Source organism: Eleutherodactylus coqui, chromosome 12 (genome assembly GCF_035609145.1).
Source record: "Eleutherodactylus coqui strain aEleCoq1 chromosome 12, aEleCoq1.hap1, whole genome shotgun sequence".
Classification (NCBI taxonomy): Eukaryota; Metazoa; Chordata; class Amphibia; order Anura; family Eleutherodactylidae; genus Eleutherodactylus; species Eleutherodactylus coqui.
This window is the reverse complement of record NC_089848.1, coordinates 56,572,505-56,591,705: the sequence shown is the minus strand read 5'-3', so window position 1 is coordinate 56,591,705 and position 19,201 is coordinate 56,572,505. Positions and strand designations below refer to the sequence as shown.

The following is a 19,201-nucleotide window of genomic DNA, read 5'->3' as shown; positions in this document are numbered from 1 at the left end:
GCAATTCAAATACGCTCGTGTGAGTCCGGTCAGGGAGAAAAGAACGTTTGAGCTGTTGGATTCCAACCTTCTTAGTCTACTTACCTCATTCTTCTTAGTCTACTTACCTCATTCTTATACATGCACTGGACGGGCAGGCTGGGAGGAATAGATGTCCGCCCAACCAGCATTTACCCGACTACTCTATGTAGTGTATGACTAATAAGTACGGTAGAAATCAGGACACTGCACTTCTCTAATATACAGATACTTACCCCCTCCTCCTCATGGAAGCGCCGCTTCTCATCTGCCCGGCACGCTACCAGCAGCGCTGATCACAGGTGCACACTGACGTCAGTGTGTGCTGCCGGACGCCTCCTTCCCCTGCTCTCGTAGAACCTAGGAGAAGTCAGGGGAGGGGAGGATCCTGGCTGCACACTGACGTCACAGTGTGCGCCGGGATCAGCGCGGCTGGGTGAATACCGGCAAGGGAGCCGTGGCCCCTGCCGGTATTCACTAAAGTGGTGAGCGGCCGACGGCGACACGTGCCAGCAGGGAGGGCTCTGTGTGCTACCTCTGGCACACATGCCATAGGTTCGCCACCAATGTTCCAGGACATCACCGTGCAGATTATCCTCCCACTGTGTGCAATATCGCTTTCCTAGGACTTCTCCCTGTCTCCAGTCCAAGCACTGGGACTACTACCCCCATGCTGTTATCTGACGTTGGTCATTACCCCTCTACTCTGACATCGCTGTTAATTATCTCCATATATTGTGAGATCACCCTATTCTACTCATACTATGATATCACTGTGATTACTAACCTTGCACTGTGGCTTGGCTATAGAATCGGATACATTTGTGTCCATTATTCATATTCTATGATATTACTAATACTTCTTTCTTGTGCAGTGACACCACTTTGTGCATTTTAAGAAGTATATCAGATGCAGAATTTGCAGTCTCATCTGGGAAGCGGAGCCGGAGATGGCAGGTGGGGGCCGCGGCCATGCATCACGGCTCAGGAACTTCAAGTTATTCCTACCAACAATTATACACTCCTCAACATTGAAATTGCAACACCAAGTAGGAAAAGTCATGGAATTATGGAAATCACAGGATCAATAGACATGTTAATGATATGCAGATGATGAAAAAATGGAAACAAAATATTCAAAACATCTCTATTTATGCAGTATAGAGTGTGAGCGCCACACGCAGAATTACATGTACTTACACGCCTTGGCATGCTATCAATGAGGTTATTAATGGCAGTTTGAGGAACGGTTTGCCACACTGAATGCACAAATCGTCAAGATACGCTGCTGGCAGCTCCACTTGCAATTGCCGACCAATGACGTCTCAGATGTGTTCGATGGGAGACAAGTCCAGAGACGTTGCACGACATGATGGCACGCTGGCCTGGTGTTATAGTGCTGTAAAATGACTCCTGGGAGACTTCAGAGAAATGGCCTTACTACTGGTTCCCCATCCAAATCAACATAACGCTGGGCTGTTAGTGTACTTGAAATGAAGACTAGAGGGGTCCGGTTATTGTACATTATGCCACCCAACACCAAAATCCTGGAAGTAGGACCAGTGTGATGTTCCCTTGTGAAGGCTTCTTCATGGAGTTGCCCATGTGGTCTCCGACAAGTCTCCAGCTATAGTTGCATCTGAGACAAAAGTGAGACTCATCAATGAAGAAAATCTTCATTGAAGCCTCCATTGCCATCTTGCTCTTCACCGTGCTGACCTGAGGTCAATGGAAATCTAGCTCTTAGCCCAATGTCATGCATGCGCCTTCTATTGGTTTGTGTAGGCACTGTTCAACGTCCTAGGTTTGGGTTGTGACATTCAATTTCACTCGAAGTACAGAATGGATCCCTATGTGCCATTCTTCTCATCTAACTATCTGTCCGTCCATAAGTTCACCTCTTCCTGTCATTCCAGTTCGTCATCGTTCTCCCAACCACTAAGACATGCAACGTTGCGGACCTTATGGTCTACCCGTGTAGCGTTCTGCCGGAGCGATTAACCAAGCTCTCAGCTCAAGCATTCTGTCCATTTCAGTTTGCCACAAATAGTGATATCCAACACGCCGACGAACAGGATGCGTTGCACAATCCTACCACAAGACTACCAGATTTTTTTGGGTTTCACGTGGCTAAAAAAAAATTGCCTTCGATCTAGCTTTCACACGACTGAAGCCCCTTCCACATGCTACACAGATTGGAGCTAGCTGCTTGCGAATGTGATGGTCTGCATATCTTAGCGACACGTTCTACTTCCTCGATTTGCATAACCTTACACTTTGTCCTTTTTGGTGTTGCGATTTAATGTTAAGGAGTCTAGTAAAACTGTGCCAAAAACCACGTTTTAACAACATTTACTCGCGCTACTAGCTTGACCTATGAATTCAGCCGGAAGCGAAATGTAATGGAAATGTATGCGTAAAAAGTCAACCGATCCGCTGCAATTCTACATCTCATTTTATGTGATGAAATTCACTTTCTGATCGGAAGATATTCCGAATGAGAAAAAAAAAACCAACATCTGAGCGTCTTCATCTACATTGTGCTGGAAGATATTCCGCGCCAGAAGCTGCCTTAGGTCACTGTGCATGAAAAGCATGGGAAGTGTGGGCAAGGTGTTGCTGGGATGCACAGCTGCGCGGCGATGTAAATAAGTGTTTCTACATTGCTCATTCAGTGCTACGGAAGTAGAAAATGAGATGGTAAAGAGAGGACACGCAAGGCACAAAATCTAACTAGCAGGGGAAAATATTTTGACAAGTTGTTGTTCCAACATTTTTGCCCTGTATTCCCTGTTTATACGGAATGACATAACTTTTTTTTTTGGTAACGTGTTTACGGGAGATTTGCTGACACACGTAAATAAGCATCTGAAGGGGAAAAAAACGTTTCTGCATGTATGAAAACGCAGAAGACTCTCCAAGACTGTATAGCTCTAATTGTGAAACCGTTTCTAGTCACAGCAGCAAAACCTTGAAAGGAGCAGTCAACACAAAAAGATACTGTTTATCGTTCTATCTGGTCTATAATTATTGTAGTATCTAAGTATTGCAGAAATTATGGTTCAGACTGATAGTATGCAAACTACAACCTAATGAAAAGAGGATAATGTGGTCAATAGACAAAAATACTTGGAAATAAGTGTAAGAATATAAGTGGACTTTTCTTTCGGCGCTCACTTAGGGTACTTTATGTTACTCCCGAGACTCTTTCATTCACAAAAAGTAATTTAGCAATATAAGAAAAAAAAAAAAGAGGGAAATTACAAAAATTACTGCAGGGTATTAGGTTCAATTAAAGAAGAGAGATAGAACTTATTAGGTGAAGATTTAATAAAATGAAATGAATTTCAAGTCAAGGTTTACTACATATATACATTGTGGAGAATACAGCGACCTATATCTTAGAGAGTGTGGAAAGAAGAAGTTACATACCGCATTAGACAAAACGTTATTGTTCTCCATAAGAGAAACTAAATTATCTTGTAGGTAGGACGCCCTTGGATCAAGACTGCAAGTTATCTCCTATCCACAGGATAGAGATAACTTGCTGATCAGTGGGGGGCTCACTGCTGAGACCCCCGACAGTATCCATAACGGGACTCCTGTGTCTTCTCTCTTACAGGGACATCAGCATGAAGGGAGAGCTGGCCAAGCATATGTGGTCAGCACTCCATTCATTTCAGTGGGGCTGATGGAAATACCTAATTGGGTGCAGCTCAGGCGTTTCTGTAATCCCATTGAAAGTGAATGGAGTAGGCCAGCGAAGCCAACCTGAGAGGGAATACGCTGGCGATATTCTACAAGACCAGAGGAGAGAGCCACTGGGGCAGGGGGAAAGGCAAAACCGGGACTTGATTGGGGTCTGGGGGGTCTCAGAGTCTAACTGCAGCAGTTATGTTTGGTTTCATAGGGGTTGGGAGCGAAAGCTCGTAGGTTTGTTGATTCCGCTAAATTAGGTTATGGCGTCGGCACAGTTAGCCCTCGCAAACTATCGGGACACGATAGATTTCCAGTTTGCTACTAACTATCTGTCTTTGTTTATGTATAGCTCCCCTCGTGTGTCTCCCTCCCCCACCCTTCCTCCCAGATCCCCTCCCACTGCTGAGAGCGGGCAGAAATCCACGAGATGGCACTTCCTAACCAAAAAGGAACATGGCTGAACTGACGTGTAGCACATACAATGCCAAGGGCCTAAACAGCCCCCAGAAGAGAGGTCAGATACTCTACCACCTCCATAAGAAAAGGGTTCAGGTAGCCATGTTCCAAGAAACCCATTTTAGAACAGACAGTGTCCCAACATGCAGATCCAAATTCTATCCCACTTGGTTCCACAGCCCCCACCCCACGAAGAAAGCAGGAGGCGTGTCTATTGCCTTGCACAGAGGACTTCGGCATAACGTAATTGACTCCGCGGTAGATCAAGAAGGCAGATTCGTTTTTCTAAAAATAGAAATGTCTGATATGATATGTACACTTGCTAACATTTATCTCCCTAACCAGGAACAGGTACCAACCGCCATCAAGATACTGAGGACCTTGACAGAGTTCGCAGGTGGATCCAAAATCATCTTGGGAGGGGACTGGAACCTGGTGCTAGACCCAGAGCGGGACTCTTCGTCAGGTAGGACCTCTGTCTCCCGATCGGCACTACAGCGACTCAAAAAAACACTTAATGCCCTACACTTGGTGGATCTTTGGAGGATCCTTCACCCGGGGACCAGGGACTACACGTTCCACTCGGCAGTACACAACACGTATACCAGAATAGATATGATCCTGGTCACGCAGGACCTGCTGGACTTCGCCCCGAGGTGCTCCCTGGGCGACTTTATCTGGTCAGATCACGCCCCAGTTTACTGTGGGTTCTCGAGACCGCCGGAGCGCGCAGGGGCCACCTCGTGGAGACTCAACGATAATTTGCTCCGAGACCCCGTGTGCGTCGCGGACATCAAAACAGCCATAGCGGGATTTATAGCAGACCACCAAAATGACCAAACATCAGCCCCTATCCAATGGGAAACCCTAAAATGCGTCATTAGAGGGATCCTAATCTCGCACGGATCAAGGCGCAAAAAAGAAAACGCGGCGAACTTACGCAAACTAATCCTAAACCTGCAAATTAAAGAGGCGGCCAACAAAAAATCCCAAAGAGATGACCTTAAAGCTGAAATTTCCACCATACGACACCAAATACTCAAAATCCTTGACCAACGATCCCTAGCTTATAGAGATAAATTGCGCAGAGGGGCATTTGAATACGCAGATAAATGCGGTAGCTGGTTGGCAAGAGCTCTCCACCCTAGATCATCCACATCACATGTCTCCAAAATACAGGTGGAGGGCAGCGAACCAGTACACGCCACAACTGACATACTGGAGGAATTTAAAAAATATTACACTAAATTATACAATATCAAAGATATAACACAGCCCGACACCCAGAGTCTAGATAAAGAGATGGAGACTTACCTGAACTCAAACGCCCCCAAAAGAATAACAGCAAAGGAGGCAGCAGGCCTGGATGAGGACTTCAGCTCAGAAGAGCTCGGAGAAATCATCAAAGACCTAAAAGTTGGGAAATGTCCAGGCCCGGATGGCTTTACAGCCAGATTCTACAAAATTTTCCGAGAAGAGATCTCACCTCTAATTATCAGAGCCTTTAATGCAGTGGACCGGGGCTGCCCATTCCCGATGCAGTCACTGATGGCCCATATCTCAGTCATCCCCAAACCGGGGAAAGATGCCTCGGTCTGCAGCAACTACAGACCCATTTCACTCCTGAACGTGGACATAAAAATATTCGCAAAACTAATATCCACGCGCTTACAAAAAGTCATCCCGCTACTGATACATGGGGAGCAAGTGGGGTTTATCCCGGGCAGAGAAGCTAGGGATAATACGATTAAATCCTTATCGTTGATTGCCAGAGCTGGGGTAACTGGCGACCCTCTATGTCTTCTGGCGGTCGATGCAGAAAAGGCATTCGACAGGGTCAGCTGGCACTTTCTCACAGCCACGTTAGACAAGATAGGAATGGGCCCGAAAACGAAGGACCGAATCATGGCCTTGTACCGAAACCCCACAGCTAGAATCAGAGTGAACGGCGCCCTGTCGGAAGCCTTCCAAATAACAAACGGGACTAGGCAGGGGTGCCCCCTTTCCCCATTTCTTTATGTCCTAACAATGGAAACACTAGCGAACGCGATCCGCCAAAACGATTCAATTAGAGGGATGCGGACAGGGAAAGTTGAACACAAGATGGCATTGTTCGCAGACGACTTGCTTTTATATTTAGCCAACCCACACGTAGGTCTTCCCGTGATCTTGCAGGAGTTCAAACAATTTGGTAGAATCAGTAACTACAAAATAAACACTCAAAAATCAGAGATCCTGAACATTTCGCTGCCGCAGGCCGAGGCATCACAGCTAGAGGCACAGTTCCCATTCAAATGGAGGAACCCCTCAATAAAATATTTGGGAATCCAACTCCCAAAGGACATCACGCAGGCTTTCAAACTTAATTACCTCCCATACCTATTAGAATTGGAAAAAGACCTCAGTAAATGGAAACCTATGTTCCTTTCTTGGAGCGGTAGAATAAATGTAATTAAAATGGACTCCCTGCCAAAATTTGTGTACCTGTGTCAGACGGTCCCAGTGAAATTGCCAAACTACTATCTAAAACGCCTACGCACCCTCATCACTGCGTTTGTCTGGAGGGGAAGGAAGCCGCGGATGAGATTCTCACTCCTCACCAGGCAGAAGGATAGGGGGGGTCTGGGTCTACCCAATTTCACCCTTTACTATAAAGCTTGCCTATCAAATTGCATACTAGATCTCCTCAAAGAAGAGAACCACAAACTCTGGGTCACTGCAGAGCACGCTCTGGTCCCGGGGACCCTGAGAGGGGCAGCTTGGATTCCACCCAAACTCATAAAAGCAATTCCCAATATTTCCCCGTTCGCAAGCCAGATATTCAGGACTTGGACAGAATTTGGCCAAAAAAACGGCATGGTCATAGCCCCAGGCCCATTAACCCCCCTCATAACCAATCCTCAATTCGAAACAACGCTGAATGGGGTATCCATACTAGGCTTACACACAACGCCAATACCAAGAGTTAAAGACGTGATCACTAACCTAAATGTAAAACCACTGTCAGAGATCATAGGAGAAGGAACAACACGTTCCGGCTCTTGGATGCAATACTTCCAGCTGAGGGGGTTCGTGGGGTCCCTGGTCCCCCAGGTGAACTTGGCAGGCGAGCTCACGCCTTTCGAACAAATGGTCATGTCAGCTACACCACAGAGGCACATGATCTCATCCCTATACAAGCTGATGCAGAGTCGGGAGATGGAGGCCCAGAGCCCCACATATATAGATGCCTGGGAGAAGGAGTTGGGTTACAGTCTAACAAACGAGGACTGGGAGAGGGCCTGGACCCTGTGCCACAAAATGTCCCCAGCTTGCAGAGCCCAAGATCTAAACTTCAAAATTTTATCCAGATGGTACAGAACGCCCGACCTTCTGCACAAGATCTTTCCCCAGACATCCCCTACCTGTTGGCGATGCAACACGGAGAGGGGGAGCATGTCCCACATATGGTGGACCTGCCCGGGAGTGTCTGACCTATGGAAAGAAATTACTGAATTATACAACCATATCTGTAAGACTCAACTAACTCTTACTCAGGAGATGGCCCTTCTCTCAGTCCTCCCAGGTTCAATCAAAATTGTTAAGAAAGGTATCCTGAGATTTTTCATACTGGCGGTTAGAAGAGTCATCCCTAGACTCTGGAAAACCATGACACCGCCCTCAAGAGAGATGTGGGTTGAGGAACTGAATAGCCTCATGAGATTTGACGAATTGGGGGCGGAGGAGAGCGACACCCAGGAGAGATTCTACCATACATGGCAGGTGTGGATTATCTTCAGGTCTACTGAAAGATTCAAAAATTGGGTGGCTACGGGATATTTATAGAGGCGACCAGGTATGCCCCTGAGGGGACTCGACTCTGGGTGTGGCTCCCCTCGGGGATAAGCTCGACCAAACCAAAACGCTCCTCAGTCCCCCACCCCCCACCCCCCCTATAACCTCAAACCTCCCCCCCCCCGCCCCCTTGTCCCTTGTCTGTCAGTCATGTCTTTGATGTGGTTTAAGTGTTGTATGGCGAGGACAGCAAAGTCTGTCTAAGTTGGGAAAAAGGATACATTCCCGAATTTGTCACAGAAAGAGTTTATTGTAGTTAACCAATTTTCACCAATATATGTTATTTCTTAGCGGTACAGGAAAGACAAATGTATGTTTTATAATGAAAAGAAACGAATAAAATACTTTTGAACGAAAGTGAATGGGGTAAGAGTACGCTGGCACGATCAGTGCCCTGTTAAGTCTCCTTGTTACCGTGGAGGGTGCAGTAATCCATCAGTGATGACGATGGGGGACATGCAGTAACCTCCAATCTTGAGATTGGCAGGGGTCTCAGCAGTAAGACCCCCACCGATCAGCAAGTTGATACAACCCCTTTAATAATGAACAAAAATAAATTACGTTAAAATTCTAAAGCAGCTTGCGATTGGCTGTGAATGATCAAGCCCTGGCTGTGATTGGCTGGCGCTTGATCCAATCACAGCGTTGACGGTCGGGGATGACAGAGCTGAGCAGACAGGACGGCAGAGGATGACAGTGGGGAGATTTGCAACAGCTCGCCACCGGGAACACAGGAATTCAAGCAGCCTGTCGCACCACCGCAGGGGACACAGACGCCGGCTGGGAGGTGAGTATGGAGGTGTTTTTCTTTTAACCCTTCCCTGACTCGAGTATAAGCCGAGGGGGGCTTTTTCAGCACAAAAAAATGTGCTGAAAAACTACGCTTATACTCGAGTACATATGGTACCTTTTTTTTTTACTTTTCTATGTTTTTATGTATATTAAAAAAAAAAAAAGTCATATAATCTTGCAGTTTTAACTCTGGCCACTAATAATAGGCTGACACTTTCTGTTCTGTAGACTGGCCATGAGGACCATAGAGCGAAGGGGACTTATTAATTTCTATGGGAGAGCGGACAGCAGACAGCAGACACCCACAGTCGCTTTTATAAGTGATTTTTTGGCTAACTAGTTTCCCCGAGTAAAAGAACCTAGATGCCATTAAATAACGGTTTAAAAAAAAGAAAAACTCGTGTTGGAGATAAGTTCCTATAAACACACTGTGGTGCAGAGTGTTAAGGCAGCAATATGCAGTCCTAAGCTCTCGCTCACGACCTAAAGGTTGCGAGTTCAATCCCTGCATGGTTCAGGAAGCCGGCTCAAGATTCTGAGGTCGGTAAAATGAGTAACCCAGCTTGGTGGGGGGTAATAAATAAATTACCTGAAAGCGCTGTGGATTAAGTTGGCGCTATACAAATACCAAGATGTATTTTATTACATACATGTGTATTATTTCTGCCTGGGATAGAGATATTACAAATCCTTCACCCAGTAAGGGTTTTCATTTCTTGGCAGCACCCCTTTAACCCATTGCAATCCAATTTTGGATTCAGGGTTTCCTAGGGGGCTTTCTCTTTCTGCCATTATACAATAGCCCCATCTGCTGGTTAGAGCCAGTACTGTGATATGTGACATGCTGGAGAGGCACCCCACCACATAGCAGCCAGTAATCTACAGTAAGAATACCCTGCCGGGCGTCTTCCAACATCGGAGCTGTACAGCCTTCAATCAGAATGTCTTTAGATGTCAGACAGTGGATTAGAGAGGGTTAAGCTACTAACTGATTTAGCCTTGAACGTCAGCAAAATGTGAATATGACATACAAAACGTACGGTATAATTTGAGAAGTATGTGCCCAAATTTCCAGATAACAGGGAGGGAAAAAAAAACACACTAAGAAGAGAATTAAACGCTAAAGATAATCTTCCAAGATTATGTTAATTGTATTTACTGACACTTAATTATCACTTTATTGTTCCAGCATTTCCTCTTTTCTGCTGTGTAAGTTCCCCGGCGTTGCATTCTCCCACCCTCGGCGTGCCCTCCACTCTGCACTCACTTCCTCGCCATGATTGTCTCCCTTCTCTTCCCGGTGACCTGACTGCAAATGATGATAGCCACCTGTTTTCAGCAGAAAGCATTAAGCAGCTGGATATCCTGACATAATATCTGTTAGTCATAAATAAATAAGAAAGGACGACCAGCAATTAAAGCAAAACAAGTAATCCAAATGAATTATACAATAAATATGCCATTCAGCATTGTCAACTTAAAACTACTTGTCTCTGCATTTATTTCGCAAGGATGTAATGGGGCACAGAAATGAGGAAAACAACCTCATCACGTAAACGGTCTACCAATAGCTTACACCAAGCAAATGGGGGGATTTAAAGGGAAGATGCAGAATGTTTTTCTTCCTAAGAAAACTGGAGTAACTCCGGTCATAAACATCAGATTCCGGATCGGTGACAATGTAATGTATTTAAGGGGTACACCTCTTGGTGGGAAAAGGTTTCAAATCATGATAAGTAGAGCCAACAACTAAATTACCAATTAAAGGTGCTGTCCAAGTTACTATTTTTTCTTTAAATTAATGTTCCCCATGCCTAGGCATAATAATACATCCTATACCCCCCTCCACATAACTCCAGTCTTCTCTCTGTGCTTACAGGCTGCAGCAGCCAATCAAAGACCTCAGTGTTGAAGAGCTGAAGTCTGGGATTGCTGCAGCAGTCCGCAACGTCCAATTCAAGGACTGCCTCTCCAGCCTGTAAACAGACTCAGGGGGTAAAGAGGTCCGGCACTGGACATGGCTGAAGGCAGGAGAGGTAAATATAGGGTATTTTATTATGTCATGCCATGGGGAGTCGGAATTTAAAAACAACATAACTGTGATATCACTCATCAAATCCCTTGAAGGGTTAACTGTCATCTGAAATAACTCCAAAGTTTGAGGTTTATTGATAATTGTAGAGAACAAATGTAAAGTCTCACCGACACCTATTGTTGTAAAGGCACCTCCCAATTTCAGCCTGCAAGCAGCGTAAAGGTTTGATCTTTTGGAACCATGGCATAATCACAAAAGGCTTTTTCCAGTATCTAGATTAGCGATTGCTACTGCCCATTCTGCAGATATGGCCAAAGAAGAAATGTCCTGGACCAGACTGATAATCTGGGTCTCTTGGAAGAAGAGTAGAGAACATATGACAGGATTCTCATGTGCAGCTTAGGTGATACTATTAGAAGTTGCCATAGGAGCCATGCAGGACGTAAGTTGCTAAAGATGCTGTAATCAAACTTGCTGAATGTTTTTGTGCTTCTTTAGTCAAATGTAGCCAGCAGTCCACCATCAGGGCTACAGGCTGCATCACACCTTTTAGGCCTCATGTCCACGGGGAAAATAAGAATTAAAATCCACAGCGGATCTGATTTTCCCCGTGGACATGAGGCCTTATGTTTTTTTTCGACTTTGCCTTTCTAGAATCTCTTAGGTAGGACGATTGAGCTTCCTCGTCTCTAAGCAGCTAACATCTAGAGAGTCGAGAACTAGAGAGCTGTCTCTAACAGCTAGACAGACCTAGACTAGGGACTTGGGCCACTACCTATAGCTTTGTCTAGTACAAGATGCTGCGTTCTGCAGTTTAGCTTAGCTAGCCTAAATCCCCTCTCTAGAAGATCTACACAGCTCACCTATGGGGCCGTACTGCCCTCAAGTTAACTTAGCATCTTGCACATCAAATAACCTCCTCAACAGGACTTTGTACTCTCAATCAAGCTAAGAACTGGGAAAATAGTGGGGAAAGCTGTGATCTAAATCCTACAGCCTCCCTTTTCATCTTATCTAGAAACGACCTTGGGAGTATAGCTATTAGTATACAAGATTGGGTTCTAGCCAAATTACCCCCTAGGTGTGAGCTATTAAAAGATCCTGTCTAGTTGTTGCCTATTGAGATCTAGCATCCTGATAACCACACAAGTTGGGTCTAGATATATATTTATATACTTTAAATCCAATTTCTTCCAAGTGTGGGGAGCACCCACTGCCTTTTGCTCCATCTAGGGAAGGTTCTTGGGGTTCCTGATGAACTGTTAAGTCCCATTTAGACGGGACAAAAGTCAGGCAAACAATGCCCGACACTCGTCCCTGCACATACTCGATCTTGTGCTGTTGCACGGGAGCTAGTATCACAGGCTCACAGCGGGGAGGCTGGAGAAGATTTCTCTCCTTGCACTCCCCCGCCCCTCTCCATTGACATAACATAGCGGCCATTCAGTACTGAACGGCTGCTATGTTATGTCAATGGAGAGGGGTGGGAGAGCGCCAGGAGAGAAATCTCTTGTAGCCGCCCTGCCCTCTTGCTGGCTACTCTGTGAGCGAAACAGCGCATCTAGCTCCCGTGCAACAGAACGGGAGCGAGGACACACGGGGACAAGTGTAGGACATAGTTTGCCCGACATTCGTCCCATGTAAATGGGCCTTTAGATTCAGGGAAACGTGTTGAACCAAGAACCAGTCAATTGTATAATTGAATCAAAAAATTACATAAAATGAACCTAAAACCAACCATTGAATTCTTCAAGGATTATCTTGTAGATCTTTCAATGTGAATGAATGAGACTATCCTGAATTTCCCAGTCCATTTACTTCCATTTAATTGACCCAACTACGTTATTAATCGACCTACCAGCTATTTCCAAACCCCTATTCCTTTGACCAGCTCTATTCTCATTACCTAGAAGGCAACTGGTTAATGGAATTTTAGGATTCCATGAACGTTCAGGCGATTCTTATCTCCGGATCACCCAGACATAAAGCTAGCTGGTTGACTACTTGTGTGTTGTTCGTATGTCTGTGAACCCACGTACCTACTCCTGGAATCCTATTGCCGCAAGAGAGTCTTCGGAGTCTACATATGTGTGTGTTTGGTCTCAACCCTAATTTTAAATACTCCTAATAAATTTAGTTTTAATAGCATCTATACTGTGAAGGGCGCCTAAATCCTGGAAATAAACCTCATTTCTGCCATACTTTAGTCAAATGTACCATTAACCAGTATGGTACGATACAGCAACATGCTAGATTGTCTTTTTATCTTGTGAACCAAAGTCATATTTGAGCAGTGATGGGGAGCCACATTTAACTCAAAAATGGAAGAGAGACATAATAAATATGGAGAAATAAAACATCACAAATTTGTTAACATATTGATACACAATTCAGTGGGAAATCTGGCATTCGTAGCATACAATCCAAATAGGCACTTTTCAGTAATTAGGATATGTCTGAAATCAGGTCAATTGCCAGTGCACATGGTCCCAACTATGGACTTCTATGACCACACAGCAGAGTGCTGTGATCCTCATGTGGCTCCTGAGCCACTTCCCTATACTAATCATTGGAAGAGAGAGAATGACCAGTCACGGTACTCCGCTGATACCGGCCATAAATCCAGTAACCACTCATGAGCCATTTCAGCCACCAACCTTTCTACAATATGCCATACCTCATTCTTACCGCCACTTGTACTATGTTAATATCATTCCTACTGTATCAAGTTCGGCTGAGTTTACCCTAGAACCATGAGCTCTATTTATAAATGAGTCGGGAATGCAATCATGCCTGGATGTTTTCAAGCCGATGCTGGTGAATCTTGAAGAAGAATCCGCGCTTTCCCATATATTTTAAATGGGTTTAACCTTTTCCAATCCACTGTCTGAAGTCTTCAGACATTCTGATTGAAGGCTGTACAGCTCCGATGTCGGAAGACGTCTGTCAGGGTGTTCTTACTGTATATTACTGGCTGCTCTGTTGTCAGGAGCCTCTCCAGCATGTCCAATACCGCAGTACTGGCTCTAGCCAGCAGGTGGCGCCATTGTATAATGGCAGAAAGAGAAAACCCCCTAGGAAACCCTGAATCCAAAATTGGATTGCAGAGGGTTAAATTGGTTTCTGCCACGTCTAGCCAAGAATAGCGCTGCAGACTGCGCTATTACTGCTGAAAACCCTGACAGAAAGGCTAAAATGCTAGTGTGACCAGACAATGCATATTTCCGAACTAGGGTGATTGCTGTTTTAATCTTCAAAACATTGGAAAAAGTTTAATTAACATAGTAACATTGTATGTAAGGCCGAAAAAAGACATATGTCCGCCCAGTTCAGCCTATTTCATCCCCCCACAACATTGATCCAGAGGAAGGCAAAAACCCCAAGAACAAGTAAAAGAAATAGTCTTCCAAAAGGCGAACACATGTATGTAGCCAAAGGTGCATTTTATAGTCCCCCTGCAATGCTGATAGAATTTGTGCGCTAGATTTCTCTGGTGGTAACAATTCTGACTTGCCAGCTGTCTCTATATGCAAACACAATTGCCGCAATTCAGTAAATTAGCCACAATCCTTCTATGGCGGAAGAAGGTAAAAAAGAAAAAAAAAGTCAAAACTCTTCGCGTCCTTCAAAAATGTATCTATAAACATCCTAAATGATAGGAGGTGACAGCTGCTAAAATATTGGAACCATCTTCTGGTTAACTCTTTTAGATTGAGAATAATATTCAATTTTAAGTCACCCTGTATTTTCCCAAAAGGCATTTATGTGCAGAGAAGACTTCTGCAGAAGTTTGGAAGAAAACACTGTAATATTCAGCACAAAAAGCCTTACTTTATTCAATTCATAAATATTTCACTGGTGTTTACCATTTTTATTAGGAAATTATTGACTGGTAGCGCAGTCCACAATCACAGGGGGACGTGAATTCCGTTATTAGTCGAGGGATCTATTGGTCTCGCTGGGAAATAGATGGTGGGTTGTGTCTGAAGTAAATGTATCACTTTATACACTATGTCACAAGTGTTGTTACTTATCACAGGACTAGAGATGAGCGAGCATGCTCGTTTAAGAACGCTGATCGAGCGAGTATCGAGTAACTGCTTACTTGACCGAGCAGCATGCGGGAGGCCAGGGAGCGGGAGAGGGAGAGAGAGAGGTGGGGTGGGAGAGAGAGAAAGAAGAGAAAGGAGAGAAAGGAGAGAAAGGAGAGAAAGGAGAGAGAGAGAAAGGAGAGAGAGAGAAAGAGAGAAAGAAAGAGAGAAAGAAAGAGAAAGAGAGAAAGAGAGAGAGAGAGAGATATCGATCTCTCACTCCCGCTGCTCGGTCAAGTAAGCAGTTACTCGGCTATACTGATACTCGCTCGAGCAGCATGTTTAAACGAGCATGCTCGCTCATCTCTACACATGACCATAGTTTCCGGTTATTGTAGTACTCTGCAAAGAAGTGTCTGGCTTTTCTTCCACTCTCTCCCAACATGCCAAAAATCAGGGAATAGTAGTATGTAAAGTGATTATGAAGTGGCGTCGCTTCAAGTGGCATTGTGGGTATGCCCACACCTGTATAAGTTATGAGGGGTTATTTTGTGAATGATGTTGAACATTGGCCAGCAGGCTCATGGCAAAGAGACATGAGTTACTGGAGTTTGAATGAAGCACCATATTGGGTGCCAGACGGATAGGCTATTCCATTCCTGAAGTTGTGCGGGCATTTAACATTCTACGATCCACAGTGTCATGTGGATACCAGAATACATCAGAGAAGGCAACACCACCCATAGTGGACAGTGCAGTGGCCATCCACAGGTGTTTCATGGTCGTGACTGGCGAAACCGGGCTTGAATTGTCCATGCAAACAGACAAGCGACGCACTATATGCCACGGGTCACTGCAGAGTTAATGAGCTTCCATGTGATATGGGGAGCAGAAGACCCACCAGAGTGCCTGTGTTATACCACGGTACCAGATGTATCACCTCACCTAGGCTCGGGAGGTTGGATCCTAAAGGACTGGCAATATGTGGTGTGTTCCAATGAGTCACGGTGCCAATTGTTTAGAGCTGAAGGTAGGGTTTGTGTTTAGCACGGAACACATGGACCCCAGTTGTCATTAACCCTTTAGTGACCAAGCCTTTTTTTTTAAATTTTGCTATTTTCAATTTTTCCTCCCTGCTTTTAAAAAATCTTAACTCCTTTATTTATCCATCAACGTAGCTGTATGAAGGCTTGTTTTTTGCGGGCAGAGTTGTATTTTTCAATGGTACTATTTAATATACCATATAAGGCCTCATTCACATGAGCGTGTGCTGGTGCGTACATAGGTGTGCACAAAACCGGCGTGCCCACGTACCTGCACAAACAAAAGTGAATGCAGGTCCGTGCACCATTGTTTTCAATGAGGCAGCAGCTGCTGCCGGCGGCCCCATTAAAAGCAATGGTCTGCCGGCAACCCCCTGCAGCGATTTTCAGGGAAGGGCTTTAAATATAAGTCCATCCCTAAAAATCAGCTGGTGTAAAAAAAAAATAAATAAATACTTCTCCGGCGCTGTAGGGGCTCAAGCACGTCTTCTCTCTTTTCTGTTCCCACAGTGTAATGAAGTTCTTTCAGCAGTTGGGGATTTAAAATTTCTGCCTAGTGAAAGGGCTGCATCTGATTGGCTGAGTGCCCAGCAAATCACAGGCAACGTTCAGCCATACATTGAATGACAGCTGAGCACTGCCTGTGATTGGTTGCAGCGCTCAGTCACAGAGAGGTAAGTATAGATTTTTTTTAAACATTTTTTTACTACAACTAGACATGATTTTCAGGTAAGGGCTTATATTTAAAGCCTTTTCCAAAAAATCACTGCGGGGATGCCAGCATCCTATTTCTTCTAATGGGGCCGTCGGCAGCAGTATCCTTATTGAAAGCAATGAGAGAGCTTCAGTGACAAGGGGACTCCCCATGGGGAATATTGAAACGCACCACGGACCTATGGTGCACGCATGTCTTATGTTTTGCAAGTGTGCGCGTTTGCCCATCTGTAAAACACAGACATGTATACACAGCATAGGGAACCAATAGTTCTTACAGACGTGCAGTTTTGTGCGGACGTATATGTACGCACATAAACACGCTCGTCTGAATAAGCCCTAATGCACTAAAAAACGTTTAAAAAATCCTAAGTGGAAAGAAATGGGAAAAAAAGCAATTCTGCCATCTTTCGGTGCGTTTTATTTCTACGGTGCACAAACTGCAACAAAAATGACCTGATAACTTTATTCTGTGGGTCAGTGCGATTACTAAGATACCAAACTTATATAGTTTTTTTTTCCTGCACTACTTGTATTTTTTTTTTCAAAGATATTTAATTTTTTGAAAATATTTTCTTCTGACATCTTCTGCGCACAATAGCTTTTTTATTTTTCCGTCAACATAGTTAAGCGAGGGCTCGTTTTTTGTGGGAGTACGGTCGTTTCTGTTGGTACCATTTTGAAATACATACAACATTTTGATTGCTTTTTATTGCATTTTCTCTTAGGGACAGGGTGACTAAAAAAAAAAACGCGTTATTTTTTTTTCTGATGCTGTTAACTATGCTGGGTAAATAATGCATTACTTTGATAAAATCGGACTTTTAAGGATGCAGCGATACTAAATATGTATTTTGATTTTATTATTTAGATTATTTTATTAGAAATATGGCAAAAAGTTTTTTTTTAAACCTTTATTTTTTATTAATTAGTAAAACTACTGATCTTTTTTCTTTTTTTTAGTTTACAGAGGGAACAACAACTTACGAAGCTTTGATGTCTATTGCAGTATGATGTAATGCCATAGCATTACATCATACTGCGATTGGGCAGGCAGCCTACCAAGCCACCCTACAGGGAAGGCTTGATAGGCATCCTGCCATGACAGCCCTGGGGCCTTTTTATACATGTGCTACAGCTGCAGGATGTAAAAACACGATAGGTCAGTCACTAAAGGGTTAAGGCACTGTGCACGCTGATGGTGGTTCCATACTGGTGGGGTGTGTTCTCATGGTATAGATTGGGTCCACAGGCTTCCTAAACACAACATTGACTATTGACTACTACATTTCACTGCTTGGTGACCATTTATAGCCTTTCATCAACTTCACGTACCCCCACAACGATGGGATATTCCAGCAGGATAATGCACTGTGCCATTGGACCTAAGTTGGCCAGAATTGGTTTGAGAAGCATTTTGGAGAGTTCCTATGACTGGTGTGGCTTACATTCGACCCCCCCAACACAGTATTATACATTCAGCCTTTTTACTAGAATTTTTTCAAATCTGTTCACTGGAGGCGGCTAATGGGGGTTGAGTCTAAAGAGATAAACAGGGCAAAATAAATTGTTTGTGCTGCCATTCTCACCTCACCTGCTCCCATTCCACTTGTGCCCAATCTCCCTTCGCCTTTTACTCTTGGCTGCAGCAGCGATGAAGTCCCTATCAGAGCGACAAGTCACTCTGATTGTATTCATAATTCACCATAACTATCCGTCATCATTCCTCGAAGGTCCACGGCATCATACAATCATTGTGGCCGACTGCACCACAGGGGCAGATGTCTGCACATTATGCAGATGGTTTCTACCATCTAACATACATCTGTGCTAGAAAAAATATATATCTTGGTATTTATATAGCGCCAACGTCTTCCGCAGCGCTTTCAGGTAATTAATTCATTAGCCCCCGAGCAAGCTGAGTACTTCTTTTAAGGACTTCAGAAGGATGGAAGGCTGAGTCAACCTTGAGCCGGCTACCTGAACCATGCAAGGATTGAACTCACAACCTTCAGGTCGTGAGCGAGAGCTTAGGACTGCATTTCTGCTGCCTTAACACTCTGTGACACAGAAGGCTCATTAGTAGCTACACAATCAAGCGCAGTGTCATCCAGTCACATAACTCCCACATGCCCGGTACAACAACCAACAAGTACTAACATTCTCAGCTAACCACAAACGTCGTGTCAAATCCAAGGCATCGCATTAGCATGCCGTCACAGTTCCTTACAGTCATCACAGTCTCTTAAGCTCATTCATCTCTAGTAATAATCAAAAACATAGAATCAATGAATAGTAAATCAATTCACCGCTATATTACAATCAATACTTTGTACCTAGAAGGCGCTACTACACTGATATGATTCATCCTTCCAAGAACAAGCCATTCATAATGTAACTGCTGCGGATTTGCCACAACTACCAAAGGTGACATGTCACTTCTATTTTAGATCACGATACTTGCATGGGTGACTTGCATAATGAATGTGTAAGTACGGGAAAAAAAATTAATATATAACATCAGCCTGAAATTTAGGTAAGTGATGCTTGAAGATCACTTGAATCAGTATCAGACTAAA

The 19,201-nt window shown here is 44.3% G+C and overlaps 1 long non-coding RNA gene across 1 annotated transcript in view; it reads right to left on the bottom strand.

The window, feature by feature from the left end:
- Positions 1–19,201, bottom strand: part of LOC136586921 (uncharacterized) — a 211,145-nt gene that overhangs the window by 12,203 nt on the left and 179,741 nt on the right. The gene's annotated exons all lie outside the window — the stretch shown is intronic.